Below are 19,466 nucleotides of genomic sequence, written 5' to 3'. Positions count from 1 at the left end.
ACCAATAAAGACGCTTTGAGTAAGTTTGTAGTTGGACTCACCCTCTTTAATCACCCATCAATTTAACCATTGGTTGCAATCTTAGCACCATCTATGGGGATGGATCTACCTAAGAGAGTGTTAAGTGCTCCACAAAGATCAAACTCCACTCACTTGGGTCTTTAGTGTTTTTTCTAAGTTAGAAAATTCCTTGAATGCACATTAATCTCACTCACACTTCATTTGGGCATAAAAATTGGACAAATCTTGTCGTGGAGGGCCTCCGGGCACGCGCTTGAAAAATTCAGTTACACATATCTTTGTTTTGGGCTTAAAACAAATTCACACTCAATCTTGAATGCCTAAAAATCAATGAACATCACATGGTTTTGACGCATTTTCAATGACCCTCACATTTCTTATGTTGACGATCTCTCGACTTTCATTATGCTGACAATGCTGTCAAATTGGAATGAACATTGTATGCCATCATCACAAGTGTCTTCAATCATAGCTTACAAAATCTAAATCATCAATTGGAATAAACATGTGTCTTTTAAAGCCCAAGATCATGTATGTGGTCTTGTTTTACACTTTTTAGGAGGCCTGCTTGGGGATTTCATCACCCCTTGGGACGACCTCAACTCCAGCATTCCGACAGAGTATAAAAATCGGGAGGTGAATCCAAAGACACCTCTCTTGGAATCAATATTTTTTCACTTGGGCTAAGCCTCAAGGAACTTTATACCCTTGAGAAGTGAAAGAGGAGAAGTGGGCTACCGCTCCTCTCGACTGTGTGACATCTTTTTGGTTTCATCTAGAGATTTGGGCCTCATGTACCTTGCGTATATCGAGGACTCCCTAGCTATAACAAATTTCATCCTTGTAGAAAGCTTCCTAGGATGTTGGTGTGTTTGACGTGCTTGCTCCAAAATTTTGTCTACTTGTTTGTTCATAGGTTTTGAATGAATGTTTTCCAACTTTGGTCAAAATCCCAGAAAAGCAAAAATCTCCCAGCCCAAGGCATACTTGGCGTAGTTACTGCCTCATCAAAAAATCATCCAAGCTCCCCCGCTGCAACCGAATCTATCTAGTTCCTTGCTTTAGAACAATCCCAAATCCAAAGTCTCTCCAAATCATCCCCCCCAGCTAGCTAGCAACCCAATCCAAAATCACACCCAAGCCTTTAGAGATTTGTTGTCATTTTGCTAGAATTTTCTATCCAATCAATTCGACCAATCCACCAGCCTCACCAAGGTTATGCCTTTGATATAGCTTTGTCTAGGGTAATCTAGCTTTTTCACTTGTTATCCCTCATCACCTTGAGCTAAGGTTGGGATCCACAAGTGGTCAATCTCGTGTCATGCCCATAGAATCATTAGTCTATCCTTAAATTGACACAATCTCCACCAATCCAGCGCATAGGAAAGAAAAACTCTCACTTTTTGACAACATGCCATTGAAGTCTTCCATCCATAGGAAAGCCAACAATCTCCAGCCAATCCTCCTTAGGTCTGTCATACAACTTTGACTCTCCCTAGGAAATCCTTCATTAGCCAATCCAAAATCTGCGCTTAATCCAAATCCAACCATGAGCTTCTGTGTTCATCCATATGCAAGACCTCATCCCCATCTGACTCATCATCAAATCATGAAATCCCAAACCTATCATGATGTGTTCAATTGTAGTGTCCTTGCTCCCGCCACCTCCTATTCCAATGATGATGAAAATCTTGTTGATTATGATGGGTATATTGAAAGCCTTAGAAATATTCCCCCAAGCATCCCAAAAAATCCATGCATTCTTCCAAACTATCTAGTCATGCCATCTGATATCCCAGCTTCTCCTTCATCACCCAATCAACCAAGCTTCCAATCTTCCACCCCCATCACACTATCTATTCTTGTCAATCCACCTCCACCTCCAACACACAAGTCTCCAAGGAATCTCCTAGAGGAAATACAAGAAAAGTTACCTCCAACAGTCGATAAGCCATGTCATCTAATCCAACCATGTGAAGTAGTAAGTGATGAAGCTTCCCCATCTATAATATCACCTCCATCTCCCATAGCTACCATCCCCATACCATCCATCAAATTGCTTAAAATCCTTCCACTTCCCACAAGTGTCAAAATCCCACCACCCATCGAATCGCTCTAAATCCCATCCACATCTCCTCCTCCAAGCATTATCCAAATCCCATATAATGAACCTCATGCATCCACTCCCATCCATTCCTGTCAAGATCTTGTCCAAAAGCATGTTGAAATATCCTTCGATAGAACAGCAGGTCCTGCCATCCCATTTATTCCCCTACATGATCCACTTTTACCATCCCCTCAATATCTAAATCCTACCATCTTACTTACTCCATCTCAAGATCCCTTTCCCTTAGCCCACCCAAGTCAAGATCCTATCCTCTCATCTCCTCTGCTTCATGATCATACATCTCCCATAATCCATGATGATAGATCCATCGAGAAAGAACTAATTATCATATCCGAAGCTCCAACTCCTTCAGCTAGTAATGGACTCACATCTTGTGTTCCAAATAATGAACATCATATTGAAAAAAGAAATGAAAATGTATTTCTAGATGTTGGTATCCCCGTTATTCCTGCATGGTCCCAAGTCCTTCCATCTCCACCCCAAAGTTCCCATCCATCTTATTCTGCATCTATTTTGGTCCCTCATCCTACTCCTTATCTCCAACCCTCCATTTTGGGTCCATATATCCCTTATCTAAATCCCAAACCCTTTCCATCCATTTTGGTTCCTTACATACCTAATATGAATCCTTTATCCCCTCCATCTATTTTGGGACCTAAACCTTCCCCATTTCCATCTATTTTGGGCCCATATCCTTCCTTCCCTCCATCCATTTTGGGCAATTATATCCATCCATATCCTATGTTCCAATCTATCCTTCCATCCCCTCTAATCCACCAGCTAGATCATCAAAGGCACTCACCCTTGAATCCCTTCCAACCTTTAAACCCTATCACTCCATCAATTATCCCTCCATCTCCTCCATGCTCTTGTTCCCATCCCATGGCTAATAGAAGCATATTGGATGCCAAAATACAAAAGCATAAATCCAAAAATCCACAAAAATCCAAGTCCCAACATGTCCCTTCTAAAATACATGTTCAAAACAAGAAACATTTAATCCCAATCAAAGAAAAAGTCAAGGGGCCACAAAAGCCCAAGCTAAAAAAGTCAAAAATCATGTGGATACCCAAGATTCTCATAAAAGAAATGCATCTCATAGAAAAATCTCAATTGGCATCCATTCATGCTACTCAAAAAGCCTCATCCATCCATCCTTCATCCAAATCCCCATATAAGCATCCTTCATCCCCCCAATCCACTTTTAGTCCATATGCTTCTTATCCTAAATTTCCCATCCTCCATCTTCCAACTCTACTTTTAGTCCTTATCTTTCTCTTCCTCCATTTTCTCCTCAACCTCGCTCAAAACCATCTTTCCCACTACTTTATCACCTCTCAAGGTGTGTGCCAATGATGATCTTTCCATTTTCCTCATCCATTTACCCACAAGCCTTATTTCTTCACATCCATTATCTGTCAAACTCCCACCCACCATTCCACTTGTTTAATCCAATCCTTTTTCATCCATCCTACCAAAATTTATGAGCCAAAAATAGCTGAAGAAAGCCAAAATCATTCTAGCTAAGTCCAACTAAGTCCAAAGTCAAAAAGTCAAAAAGTCAAAAAATAATAAAAAAAAATAAAAATAAAGCGTCGACTGGTGAAAACTTGGCAATTCAAGTGCCTTGGACAAGTACTATGATGAAAACTTGGCAAACAAGCGTCATGCATAATCCCACCATCCCCAGCTTAGCCTATCACCCTCATGCTTTTGGTCATCTCTTGACATCCAACTCCATCTTCCAATCTATCCACCTATCATCCACCCTCCATCTTCCATCTCACACCATCCACTTATCTCCTGTAGCTTCAACCAACCATCCTAGCTATCATCCATCTCCCTATCCCCTTCAGCTTTTTCCATCTAGCTTCAATCCTATCACATCCATCATAAGACCTTCTTCCGCATGTTATCTTCTAATTGGGGGCACTATATTCCTTGGAGATCTTGTCTTGTCCATCCTCCCTTCTCATTAGTATCTAGCTCTAGGCTATCCTCATGCAAACCCAATGTCATCTCTTTATATCCATCATAATCCTAGCTATTTACCATCCTATCCAGCCATCTCATCCTGCTCCTCTAGCTATCCTTGGTCACAAAATCTCTCATCATCATTGGATGCATCTTGCCAAATCCATATCTTTCACTATCACCCCACCCTTAGCTTTCACATCTTGCACAACATTGAACCATCCCGCTATCCTATCATCTTGAGCTTTTGCCTACTTGTAACTATCTTGGTTAGCTTCAGCTTGTGAATATCTTGGTCTGTCAGCTTGTACATCCTCTTTAGCTTAGTACCATTGTATCTATCTAGCTTTTGTGTCAGTTCCTCCTTGATCAGCATCTTGTACACATCGCACATCTTGGTTAGCTATTCCAATGCATCCTTTACCTAGATTTCCTATCACTAAAGTGTTATCTTTCTTAGTTCAGCTTTCCAGACACATCACTCATCTAGATCCATCAGCTTAGGTGCTCTTTGATAGATCCTTGTAGGATATAGCTTTCCTCATGTCTGATCTTGGTCCGTTAGTACCTTGTCCTACCCATCTTGTTGACAAACAGTTCTCTTTTGGATTTTCACTTTCCTTCGATTTGGAATCTTCCCTTTTGGGTCTTGAAGTATCTTTTCCAAGCAATCTTTTTTTTCCCTCCTCAAAGTTTCCACAATCTTCCATATCAAGGTATACTGTGAATGGGGCAATCAGAGCGTAAGGTCTTGATCATGTCTTTTGCTTGTTTTCTTTTTCTGCTTGTGGCTTACCTAGTGTCGGTTCCACTTTGATTCTTTCGAGATTCATGTGTGATATTGGGGCAATCCTTGCGTGTTTGTTTTGAGTCAGTTCGTCAGTCCTCTAGACAGTTGGTGAAAAGGCCTTGATGTTCTTGGTAACCTTGGCAATTAACCAATAGTCCTATAGCAAATCTAGTGCTCAACTACTTGGTGGTACTTCTCTTTGAAGTATCCCCCCACTCAAAAAGCTTCAATGGCTTTCCTTCATCTCCATTATCCCCCATCCATATCCAGCATCCATCTCTCCTACCCTAGCTTATGCATCAATATCTCTTTGAATCACTCCTCACCTTTAGCTTTAGGGCTCCACAATCCTAGTCTTAGGGATCCACCAATCCAAATCAATCCACCAAGCCTCATCTTTCGAGATCCACCATCCTAGTCCTAGGGATCTCCGAAACCCATCTTTCACCAATCCGACTCTTTGAAATCTTGTTGCATCATCTTTTTAATCCCCTCATCCATCTCACCATCCTGGATTCCTTTTATAGCGCTCCGCTCCTTCATCCTCTGCCATCCTTGAGGTCTTAAGCTTGCTTCCTCTTGTGCATCTAATTCTCCTTTATCATTCTCCCATAGTGACAGTTTGAGCTAATTCAGCCCCTTCTCTTTGCCAATCTGAGTCTTCTTGCTCATCTTGGATTCTTGTACTTTTCAAGAAGTCATTGAGCCTTGCTTTCTCTCCCCACCGCCTTCTTGAGGGGGCATCTTGCAGTCCATTCTCTCCTCTTCTGCTCTAGCCTTGGGCATCTTATTTTCTTATCTTTGATGCCATGCCACTTGCAGCATCACATCAATGAGGGGCAAAATGTAGATACCTAAAAACCTTTAGAAAATAAAGCATTTTTATTTTCTGAAAAATTCCTGATGACATCATCATTTATTAATTAATTAATTATTTAATTAATTTATTTATTTTTATGCCATTAAATCCCTTTATCTTAATTAAAAATATTTAATTAAGGAATCCCTCCTAAATATTTAAATCTTATTTAAACATTATTTCCTTATTTATTAATTATTTAATTAATAAATTGACCAAAAAACCAAAAATAAATAAAAAATTTCTTTTTTGCCCAAAACTTGGCCAATTTCCTTAAGACCACTAACCTCTTCCAAAATCTTCTAATCCTTCTTTAATTTTGATTAAAGGCTAATCCCATCATTTCCTACCCCTAATCCCAACTCAAAATATTTAATTAAGATTAAATATTAATCCTCATGTTTATTAAAAAAGTTTTAGTAAATATCTCCTCAACCCAAACCCTTGAAATAAATAAAACTTTATTTATTTCCTAAAAATCTAATTTATCCTCATCCTAAGAAGTTCTAGACTCTTCTAGAAAGTCTTCATCCTCATCCTAGGAAGTTCTAGACTATTCTAGAAAGTCTTTATCCTCATCCAAAGTCTAGACTCTCCTAGAAGATGTCTTTAAACCTAATCCTAATCCCCTCCTAACCTTGTCACATTCTCTAAACATGGGTTAAGACTTACTAACCCAAGAAAAAGTTAACAAATATCTCCTCCTTCACCCACCCTCATTAAATGCCATCCACTTGCCTATCCCTAAGCTAATCATAAACCATCCTAATCCATCCTCTAATCATTTGTACAAGCCTAAGCAAGCTTAAAACCTTCCTAATCAAGTCCAAGTCAAAATTGCTCTCATCTCCCTCAAAATATCTCAACCATAAAACTTTATGAAGCCCACTAGGCCATAAATGACTCTTCCAAGCCCTTTTATTGCTCTTGCAAGTCATTATGAGGGTCTTTATGAAGATTTTATCCCTTGAGCCTCCTTTGTTGACTCATCTTTTACCTTTCCTCCATCCTCTCACCCTGTGGCATGTGTCACTCCCTGATTGGCTGTAAGGAAGCAAAATCCATGTGCTCTCCTCTCATGCAATCTGAGCCCTCCATGAGCTTTTCCCCATCATTGCATCTTAGCCCTCAATCCCTCTAGCCTCTTGCCTATAAATTGGATCCTTCCCCTTTGCAAAATAACACAATCCATGAAGTAAAGTCATAATGCCATTTTAAGAAGCCATTTTAAATCAAAACCATACACTCACACCCAAATTCCAACTCCATTTGAAGCCCTTTTTGAAGCATAAGCTTGAGCATACATCCTATCTATTTAGACAAATCCACTCAACAAGAGAGCTTCTTATTGAGAGAGCCCATTAATGGCTCATATTCTCAATTGAGAGCTCATCTTAGTTTATCTTGAAGTTTATGAATTTTGTTTAGTTTGTAGAAGCTTTATTTAAATTTGGTTTCTATTAGCATACTAACATTGCTCATATATAGTAGCAACAAGGTTAAGTGAGGATCTAACATGTTAGTTCATGGAGGTACAAGGTGCCATATTTCAAGCTCACTCATGTGGTTGTTGAAACCCTAGATCCAAGTAGTGCACAATCTCAAATTCCTCCCAAGGTACTTCTTATCGATGATATTCACACTCATTTCAAATGTGCTATTCAAGAAATTGGTACACTAGAAATGGATGATGCCCTAGTTCAGTTATGTGTGAATGGAGTCCTAAAACTTAAGCATCAACATCTAGAAACCAAAGGGTTGAAAAACATTCCTCACATACCTCATGAATTTCAAATTAAATGGATTAAGTTTATCCTCAGCCAAGTCCATAATGGGAAGCTATGGTTAGATCAACCAATTCTTATAACTAAGAAGATGATTCATTGATACACTAGCCTCCCAACTCTAGCCAAAGCCAAAATGAAAAGAACCCTAGGCCAGGTAGAATTGGAAAAGAAAACTCTAGCTAAATGGGATGGCAAAGGAATGAAAATCAGTAGTGTCATTGGTGTAGAATTGAAGTTTGGGATTCATGTCATTGCACATAAGATTTAGAGTTCAAGCAAATTGAATAGTGTGTCATGTGAAGCTATGGACTTAGCTTACAAGGTGGTCAAGAACAATTTATGATATGACCTTGCTGAACTATTGTTAAAATAGTTCAACAAGAATATGGAAAGCATAAGAACATCAAAGAACAATCCATATAATTTTGGTTCCTTGTTGACTTGTCTATTCTTTTATGTTAAAAAATTATTTCCCTCTAAAGGTCCAGTAGTATGGAGAAAAGATGGGTTTATGCTCTATCAAATCAATGAGTATATTGTAGAGATGGGTGAAAATTACAACAGTATTATGGAAAACTGCTTTGATGTATTTAAGGAGAAAATGAACAATAGGTTTAGAATTCTCAAGAAGCTAGTTGAAAACTATAAAGATGACATATATTTTATGGTGGAGAGCTACAATTGTGTGGATGAAACATCTTGATTATGAAGTCAACATTGATGAAACCAAGGATATCATTGGAGCTCTTATCAATGAACCAGTTGATCCTAAGGTTGCATACTTTGGAACATATGATGAAGCAAAGGCCAGGATTGAACTTGAAATAAAGCTCCCTCAGGCAGTCAACAAAAGGAAATGAAGGATTGAAAAATTGAAATCAAGTTCACCCCTTTTGTTAACCAAGGAAAAAGGTGAGGATGAGCAAGGTAAAGAAGTAGAGGATGAGGAAGAGTCTAAGGATGAAGAGCCACTAAAAAAGAAAGGTGAGGTGATCATCACCAAGCCAACAAAACCATCCACTGTAGTTTTTACAAGGAGATCTTCAGAAGAAATCTAACAAAGAAGGAGGAGACATCATATTCAGCAGACCTCCACCCACCTTCCAGGATAGATTAAAGCAATTAGAAGAAGGGGCAAGCATAACAAATTCTAAATCATTGAAATATGAGACTAGGACAACAAAGGAATAGAAGCAAATTGAAGACCTAGTGTTGAATAAAATGGGTAAGCGGAAATACTCACCAGATCAGCTCACTTCTCAAGTTTTTCTTGAATTATTGGAAAAGATAAAAGCCAAGATGGGATTTTTCTCTGCAAACTATCAAGTACATATATGGCGAAACCTTGAGGTAGTTTTTATTGAGCATATCAGATGCTAAGGTGAAAGAGTCATTGAAGAAAAATTGACTCTAAAGTTTAACACTTGTCTAGTTTTGATTAAGGACATTGAGCATGTTGTTAGGAATCCAACAAAGACTTGGAAGAATATTTATTTGTTACATAGACCAAGTGTTTTTCAAATCAATGTCAATGATGATGATGATGAAGAAGATAAGGAGAAAGATGAAAAGAGAATTTTGAAGAAGTAACTCACTTTGCCAATGAAGAAGATGAAGAGGATCAAGGACAAGAGGCTGTTGAGGAAGAAAAGCAAGATGATGAGGAGATTGACCTAGTCAAGATAGCTACAGTAGTCATTGTCTCACATCCTCACTCTCTAAGGAAGCTAGTGTGAACATCAAGTGTAGAGATAGCATCAACAAGTCTAATTATGACCACTAGTGATATATAATATGTCCAATCACTCTTTGTTCCTACTCAGCTTAGCACATCACTGACAAAAGTGACTTCCACTTCATCCACTGAGCTACAGATTCCTCCTTCATCTACCAAGTTAAGTACTTTAGTTTTGATTTATCCAATTTTGACTTCTTCAATTTTGAGCACACCAATTTTGGGTTCCTCAAGTATTTCTAAAAGTATTCCTTTAGTTAGTACAATTTTAGTTTTTACTGCAAGCCCAGGTATCTCTACTATTGTTTCTATTCTAAATACAAAATAAATAAGTGTAAGGACATTTGAACCCAAGGCTCAACTGAGCACAAAATTTTTGGGAAAAGGAAAAGAGATATCTAAAGACATTGATTTAGATGAGGAAATAGTAATCCCCAATTGGGATATTTACAAGCTTACTCTAGACCAGATGCAGATAGTTGGTAAACTCCTCTAAAAGACGGCTAAACAACAAAGGCTAAGAGAGGAGAGGGATAAAGAGTATAAGATAATTGAAGATGCTAAGAACATTTTGGCAAAGGCTATAGGAATTGAGATTGATTCTTCTCAGCCTATTTTGTATTAGCTAGTAGAAGTAATCCAAATATTCAATAAAGACACTGATGGAAAGGATAAGCTAGTGGAGAAGGTTGAAAAGAAGTTTGAAAATAAAGTGTTGGAGCACACTGCTCAGTAGATTTCCATTTAGTAAGTAGAGCTTTCTAAAATTATGGGCAATTTAGAAACATCATGTTCAAATGTGTCATCACTTTTTGGGAAGCTATGTGATGTTTCTAGTTTTACAAAGGAAATAAAGGAAAAATTGTCCAAAATAGATGAAGATCTAAAGGCTAGTGCTCAACAGTTGGAACTTGACCCTATTTCAAGCTCTACACACTTCAAGAAAATAAGTTTCTTGTTAGAAATGCAAGCATAATTGCTAAGGGAAGAAGAAAGGATCAGATCCACATTGATTGACATATAGAACATGATCCTTCCCAACATGGATGCACTATAAAAACATATTGCATATTCAAAAAATCTAATCCATGACAATAATTTCTCCATTGTAGACCATATGATATAATTCTTAGCAAAGGTACAAATAGTACTTCATACATGTAAGGTCTTGTAGGAAAATTGGGATAAAACCTTGGCAATCATTCTTCAGGTACATTCTAAATTCTTGTCTCATTTTGGTGTTTCTATGTAAATAAAATAGAATAAATCTTTGGCATTAATGTCAAAAGGGGGAGAAATGATATATTGGAGAAATCCATATGTTATGGGGGAGTAAGACATGTACAGAGAGAAGCTCATAGTGTTAAAAAATAAAAAAGAAGACAAAAGATAGTATGGGAAAATATGCTATGGGGTAGAACTTGCAATAAGTAAGACATGCTTAGAAAGACATGATTTATACAGTAGGAAGATGTATAGTGTATTGTATATACCTTACACAATCAATTTTGAAAAATCCCAAAAATAGTATACTCTACTGAGCTAGTATCATGTGGTGATGGATATAAGGTATTTAGTTTTGGTTGATAAGTGTTTTTGTCACTAATGGAAAAGGAGGGAGATTGTTGACATATCAGTCAAGTTTGTTATTAGTGACACACACTTATTCAATTTGTATATAGCTACTGAGCTCAGTGTATAGTTCATAGTGTTTTCCATGTATTTTAATTGTCACCAATTTCTATAGTTGCTACCGAGTCCTTTGGACACATCCCAGTGGTTATCGAGCAGATTTAGTTAATGTGAAGACTAGTAGTGTAAACTATGCATTTCAGTTGATGACGAGTTTATTAGTGGTTACCAAGTAGTGCAGTGTTCACTGAGCTCATAGTTCATGTGATGTGAATCTAGTATTAACCAAGCCAGTCTATGTTAACCAAGTGATTCAGTTTAGACCAAGCTCTAGGTGATAATGTTTACCGAGTCATGTCATGGTAAGCAAGTAATTAAGTTTAAGCCAAGTTGCACAATATCTAATGAGTCACTAGTGTAGACCAAGTTCAAGACTACTTGGAAGTGATCGATATGGACTAAGCTTCTATGTCTACCGAGTGCATGATGATGCTGAGTATTGATAGTGGATGTTGAGTATCAAAACCTCACCGAGTCAGTCTTCAGAACCTAAATGCCTTCATGTGGGCCAGCTTTGTAATATTTGTGGTAACTTGTATGATGGCTGAATTTTTAATTTGTATAATTGGATTGATATATATGTAATGCATTGTTTCATATCCAAGCATGGAAGTAATGTATGTGAAGATAAGAAGATATGAATGCAAATTACATCAGAGAAAAACAAACGTAGCAAATTGTAAAGGCCATAACAACATAAGGAGTAGCAGAGACAAATCTATCATAGAAAGGTGATCAGTACACAAATGAATCTCATTCAACAAGCCCAGTTGCAAATTAGAGATCATCTACTCTTTCACCCTACCAGTTGGATCAGTCAAATTCTTTCACAAGGTAGACCTAATAGTCTTTTGTAAATCACTTTACTGAGTGCATACTTAATTATATGTTTGTAAATCCTTTCACAAGGTGGACCTAGTAGTCCTTATTGCTCCTAATAGGGTAGATCATCAAAAGTGATCAATGTAAGCTTTAATAGGCTAACTTTATACTACAGTACTAAAGTTGTGGGTATCATCCCCACCCCAGTTTTACTTTCTATTTGGAAGGTTTCTGGGTCACCAAATCTTTGTGTCTTAGTGTTATGAATGCTTTCATGTTTTTAGTTTCTTATGCATGCAATTAGATTAGAATTCGTATGATGGATCAAATGCTAATTGAATGGTTGAAATAAATTGTTGAAGTTTTAGAAGTTACTGATTCACCCCTCCCCTCTCAGTAACTTAGTATAGTCTTCAATATTTCCAACATAAGATATTTAAATATATATACATACATATATATATATACATATATATATATATATACATACATACATATATATATATATATATATATATGTATATATATATATATATACATATATATATATATATATGTATGTATGTATATATATATATATACATATATATATATATATGTATGTATGTATATATATATATATATGTATATATATATATATATATATATATATATATATATATATATATATATATATATATATATATATATATATATATATATATATATATATATATATATATATATGCAGATATACTAAAATACATATATGAATAAACTAATTGAGTTATCAATTGTCTTACTTATCTTATTACTCCCATCAATATGTTGAAATTATTATTGGCATTGAAAAGGTTAATATATTTGCAGTTTCTCTAATGAGTCGTGCTTAATAGACATGACTCAAGTATGAGTCACAACTATCAATGATGGCCCATAGGCAAATCACTCATATATAAATTCATCATCCTTGTTGATTATATTATGTACAAAACCCATATTTTATACAGTCTTCAAGTATATATAAATCAACACATATAACATATTTTCATTCATTTTTTCCTGATTGTCTTATAGTCTTATATTAATTCTTATCTTGGAAAACAATTAGAATAATATTACTCATTCAATATGATACAATAAAAAGCTACTTTATGTTTTAAAAGTCATTTACTTTATAAAGTGACTTAAGTAACTAGAGGACGAATTTGGAGTTTTATCCCACATTTCTTGTTCCAACACTCTTTCCCTCACTTCAAGGTTATATAAAGGAGGCTCAGTCTTAAGAGAAAGAATGAATATATGATAATATAAAATCTTGAATTGTTACTTTTTGACTATATTTCCAAAGGACAAAATCCCTAAGGCATTGAGTAGTGGGACGTAACCCCCAGTTGTTCTTGAAATTGACTTTGCAAAAGAAAGAAAATTTTGGACAGTTGAATCTGAATCCTTCTAGCCTATGAAGAAGTTTATATTCACCATCTGGCATGTGAGGAAGGAAAAGAAAATGCAAGACATGGATTCTTGACTAATGAAGTAGAGGAAAAGATGCAATCGTAACACACAGATTCTACGGGTCATACTTCTCCAATGATCTTATAGGTATCAAGAAGAAGATGATGCCAACACCATAGACCAATATTTTGGGGCTTATGTTGGAATGAAGATAGTGTGTGGGAAAAATTTCCTAGAGGCATGAAGAATATCTAAAGTATGACAACAGTAATAGTGAAACTCAACAAAAAAAAAAAAGAAGGTAATTGGCAATAGGAGTTAGTCTTCTAGTCGAGACATGGTAGTATGTTGGAGTTGATATATGACTACCTCAACTTCACTGGTGTGTGAACTTGTACAACAATATTCACCACAAACCAATAACTTAGACTAGCTACGATGTACCCAGTTTTAATTTGCCACTGTATTTTGTTTAATGTTTAATGTAACAAAAATTATATTGCATTCAGACTCTTGTATTCCAATGATTTATTCAATATTGGAAATTCATAGGTAGTGAGTAGTAGAGGATAAGTCTAAAAATTTGGATGTTTGGGTTGATGTTTAAGTTTGAATGAAATCTTAGAACTATATTCTAATAACTTCATTAATCCATACTAGTATTTCTTGGGAAAATAAGTTTTAATTGATGATTTAGTAATAATATGGCTTGAGGATATATTTGCATAGCAATTGTTTAACAAAATTCTTATTGGCCTCAAGACAAATTTTTATTCCAATTCTAATAGAGTTTATTACATGCAGAGCAGCTGCCAATACTAGCTTAAGCTTTCTGATGCTAAGTGACTCTCGATGATGTAAGCCCCTACATAGTAGCCCATTGAGTGTCTAACCAGGACTTGTTGTACGTGCATTGTCACATGATCTTAGTTTTATTCATCATTACTATTTGGCATGATTTTTAGCCATAGACATTTTCTTTATGTTTGTTTGTGGTTGGACCATTATCTCCATCAGCACGATGGGAGTGGAACTATGGGTTTCATGTGGTTGGGAGGCATAGCTACCTTCACCACTATTAGGGGTCGATGTATAGAAATGATCTATTGTCCTAGTGTAAGAATTGCTAGATATTTTCATTTGGTACTTTGGATTCCAAAGTATGCTTTCTTGTGATTTATTCTTTCATTGGAATGCTTGGATATCATGTTTAGATAATGTTAGTTTATTTGACACATTCCTATATTATGATGTTTCACATATAATTAGATGATGTGAGTTGCTTAGTTGGATTATCTATTTCTTATTGGTTTAGCATGTTAGGTTTCCTATTCTTATGATGTTATTATGCTTTAGTAGTGATGTCCTCATAAGATAGCTTTGACTATCTAGTTCACAGTTTGGGATGTTATGGGTGGGGGATGGGTAGGACCTTCAAGATCTCATGATGCTATTATGGTTAGGTGGAGCCGCGGATGAGTTTTTCCATTTTTGTACATTGTGATGATGCTTTTAGTACTTTTCCTTCACTTCTATTTTTAGATGGGTAGATTCAATTTTTGTCTTTTAGTTGTTATGATTTGAGTTTCTATGCCTTGATTGTGGATTCAATACTCCTTGGTGTGGAGGAATTGTCTTTTATAGCTTTTTATTCCTTACTTTTTTGGTGTGATGTTGTGGTTCCTCATGCAAGATTTTAGTTCCTCATGTGAGATTGTAGAAGTTATGTGCAAGGCCTTGCATTTCCTTGTGTGGCTCCTGACACTTCCTCGCACAAACCTCAACACCAGTGCAGTGCTTTTGGCTGTTGAACCTAACACTTCCTCATGCAAGATGGTGTTTCCTCACATGGCTCAGTGTACTTTCTTGCATGAAGAGGTACTTCCTCATGTGAGAATATCAATTGTTATTCTCTTGCATAGAAAATAGTGGGCATCTCTGCTATTTTTTGGAGAACACAATTTGGACTTTTGAGTACCCTTTAGGAATGCTAGTGGTTTTGGAATTCTTTGAAAGATCATAGAGTTTTTATTTTGATGTTGTGTTTGGTTTTTTTTCTTTAGTTTAGTCATGTTAGTTAGGCAGTGGCATTTGGAGATTTGTTGGTTGCTAGGATTATTGGTGAAGTCTTCTGTTGTGATCCTTGTGATCCCTGTATGATGTAGTCATGTGCATTCATACTTGTAAAGAAAAAAAATCTTGGCTTGTATTGAATCCTTGTTCCAAGGATCTTTAGGTAGGGCATTACATCTAGTATCAAAGCCCATGTTCAATCATTGGGATCTCTATATATATGTTACCCATGTGGTTGATGTTGTGTTGTGTGAGTGCAAGTGTCTTGGTGAGAGCTTATGAGTTTTTTTTCTTTGGTATCTATTGTGATGGACTTGCCTGTCTAGTAGATGTAATTAGAGTAGTGTGAGGAGAAGGAAGTGAGTCTTTCCTTGTTTTGTAGATAGAATTGATGTGCCTTGTTTGCTTGGTTGTGTGTGTGACCCTATTGGATGGAGCCACTAATTGGTGTCCATGTGTTGGCTTTGAGTGCCTCCTTTTGTTTCTCCTTATGGAGTAAGGTGCATTATTTCCCTATTTTCTCCTATTTGTAAGTAAATAAATGGATCTTATTTGTGATTCTGTGTTATGTCAATATAGTAATGAAATGGTTCCTTTCATTGAGAATTTAGTGTTTATTGTGAATCATTACAAAGGAGTAGCTTTGCATTAGATCTTTTGGGTTAATGACTTAAGTCCCCAATATGATTGCTTCATAAGTTATGGAAATTGTATTAAATTGATGGATATCTAAAAGTTGCATTGCATGGAAAAGTAATTAACAAAATTATTGTAGTTTGCATATGCATGAGGTTACTAATGGTATACTGCTTGATGTGATTGAGTGTGTTCTCTAACATTGTTAGGATGTTGTATTCCTTAGCATTGTGTGGTGATTTATCCCTCTTGGGTGACTATTCTCAGTCATCATATATGATGTGATTTTATTGGTGCCTTATTTTATTTGGCTAGAGGTACTTTCCTCATGTTTTTGGGCTAGCATTGGTTTCCAGTATTTTCCTTTCTTGGAATAGTCATCAAATTTCTCTATCACTCTCTTTGTCATAGTTGTCACATTTGACTTATTTTTGAAATGTACACTTTTTGATACTTACTATTGGAGTTGATAATTTTTCCATTTGGGCCTTTGATTATGTTTCATAGTGACTATTCTGCATGTTTTAACTGCTACCCAGTTCTATATTGTGACTCTACCATGTTCATCTTGGACCTCTAGTAGTACGTACAAGAAATAATACCATAGAGAACATACTAGTGTGTTTTGGATAGATGTAAATTTATAAATATGATTGGATGGTTTTAAATGATGATTAAACATAATATTATTCTTGAAAGAAAATTTGAAAAGATATGTACTTGTTTTATGGTAAGTGACTCTTGAACCCTTGCTTGAAAACATTTTAATTTCATTGTGCATTAATGTTTGTATTATGATTAATGGATGGAATTATGAAAGAGAAGTAATGATGGTTTTAGTGTGTGAATTACCTTTCATTTTATGTCTTATGTCATGTTGGGTATGTCTGCTCTTGGGTTGTTTTGGACGTTTCATCCATTGCTTGTCTTGGTAACCAAGATGATTTGAGTTGCCTATGATGTTTTATCTTGAGTGGTGATTCAAAATCTTAGGTCTTAGGAATATCTAAGCTCAATCATATTGTAGGCCTCATCAATATGTTTTTGACACTTTTTGAATAGAGTCAATCGGAGTCTAGAAATGAAAGTTATGGCCTCCGGAGTGAAGACATTTTTTGTGTTATGAAATTTTGTGCGAGAAACAAGTGGTCATGTCTTTTCTCACTTGGTTCTTTGAATTATCTTTCCTAGTTTGGTAATAAATTTCATGTGAGAATGTACTAATGCAAAATTTCACTGGGGGAACCATAGGCACCCTCGCACTTTAGAAGGTGCAGATCAATATAAATACCCTCCCAAGTAAATCAAGTAAATACTCTCCCAAGTAAATCAAGTAAATAAACTCCTTATAGTGGTGATTTTGACATTTTATGATTAGTACATGTACAATGGAAAACTTGCAACCAAGGCAAAGTGGACTTCATGTATGAATTTTCACAACTTCTAAAGTGAATTTTATAGACTCAAATATACTAATGCAAAAGATAAGATCAAGATCCAAGCATTGTGAACAAATAAATGGGTAAACAATGACCAAATATAGAATGTAAAACTTTATCTCAAAATTATTTAAGCCTAGTGATAGATTCAAAAATTAGAGAAAAAAAATACAAACTTAAAAAAAATAAAGTCTTAAAAGAAGTTAGTATAAGCTTGAATGAAACCTTGTAAGTTGCAAATTTGAGGATTATATATGAACTGTCACTATAAAATATATTCATTAAAATATAAATATGATTCCATCACTAGAAAGAACATGAAAAATTAGCTCATTTAAAATGAAATTTTGCTTTAAAAAAAGGAGCAAAAATGAACAAGTTATGAGCTCTAGAAGATTGACTGTCAAATTGAAAAATTCATTGGAGAGGGGTTGTGTTGTAGTCGTGCAACATAATTTTTCTCCCAATATGTTTCCTTAATGGAAAATCTAAAAATGAATTAGATGATTTTTTTTAGGTGAACCAAACCCAGAAATTATTTTGCATTATCAATTGTTGATGATGGGGCTACAGTGTTAAAAAATGTGTTTTAGCACCACAAACGACACTAAGAATTATATTTGAACTCAAAAGGTCTTTAGGAAGCCTCAAAAGATCTTGCAACTAAAAATACTAATAGAAGCAAAATATATGTGACTTGCAAACACTTTGTAAGGCTCTAATACTTAAGAGGGGTATCAAATTAAATTGGTATTTTTCCAATTTCACTCTTTACTTAAGTTTACTTAGGTTTACTAGGTGAGATTAGTTTTAGTATTTAAGAAATATTGTGAGATATTTATGAGACATATATTTAATTCCTTGAATGAATTAAATACATATCTTCATTTCTCACATGTTCCCATTTATCATATGTCACATATCTTTGGTAGGTTCCTAACTTTGATAGGTGGATTTGACCATGTGCTACCTAACTTTTGTGGGTGACTCTTGCCCAGATAAATAGACAATCTCACATATATTTCACATCAATTGAAGCTCATTTATATTTTTCAATCCATTTCATTATAAAAAAATATTTTTATCATTTTGTGTGCTTACAATCTACTTGTTAGATCTGAGGTTTCTAACATGGTATTAGAGGTAGCCTTTGAAGTTGCAAATTTGAGAATTAAACATGAAGTGTGACCAAAAAATATATCCATCAAAATCAATTGGGGAAGGAGTGTGTTGTACCCTTATGATGTGATTTTTTCCCAATATGTTGTCTTAATAGGGTATCTAAAAATGACCCAATTGAATTTTTTTGGTAGAAAACCAAACACAACAAGCATTTTGCATTATCACTTGTTGATGATTGGATTAAAACATTAAAAAAATCATGTTTTAGCTCCACAAAAAACCCTAAGAATTATATTTGAGCTGGGAGGGTCTCTGCAAGCTTTGAAAGAACTTGAAACTCAAAATACAAATAAAAGAAAAGTAGATGTGACCTACAAACACTTGTTAAGGCTTTGATACTTAAAGGGGTGTTAGAGTAAATTGGTATCTTCCCAATTTCACTCTTTACTTAAGTTTGCTAGGTGAGATTCATTTTATTATTTAGGAAATATTGTGTAATATTTATGAGACATATTTAATTCTTCATAGGAATTAAATGCAAGTCTTCATTTCTCACATGTTTCCATTTATCACATGTTACCTATCTTTGGTAGGTTCTAACATTGGCGGATTTGACCACGTGCCACCTAACTTTGGTAGGTGGATTTGACCATGTGCTACCTAACTTTGGTAGGTGACTCTTGCCTATATAAATAAATAATCTCACATGTATTTCATATCAATTGAAGCTCATTTATATTTTTTCAATCCATTTCATTATAATGGAAGATTTTATTATTTTGTGTCCTTGCATTCTACTTATTATATCCAAGGTTTGTAACATGGTATTAGAGCATAAACAAGTGTTTGCAAGTCACATATATTTTGCTTTTATTTGTATTTTAAGTTGCAAGTTTTTTTGAGACTTTTTAGAGACCCTTTGAGCTTAAATATAATTATTAGGGTTGTTTG

The sequence above is a fragment of the Cupressus sempervirens genome, chromosome 1 (genome assembly GCF_028749045.1).
Source record: "Cupressus sempervirens isolate cs-2001-9-10 chromosome 1, ASM2874904v1, whole genome shotgun sequence".
In the NCBI taxonomy this organism is placed as follows: Eukaryota; Viridiplantae; Streptophyta; class Pinopsida; order Cupressales; family Cupressaceae; genus Cupressus; species Cupressus sempervirens.
The sequence above is the reverse complement of the archived record's forward strand: the minus strand, read 5'-3'. Positions refer to the sequence as shown.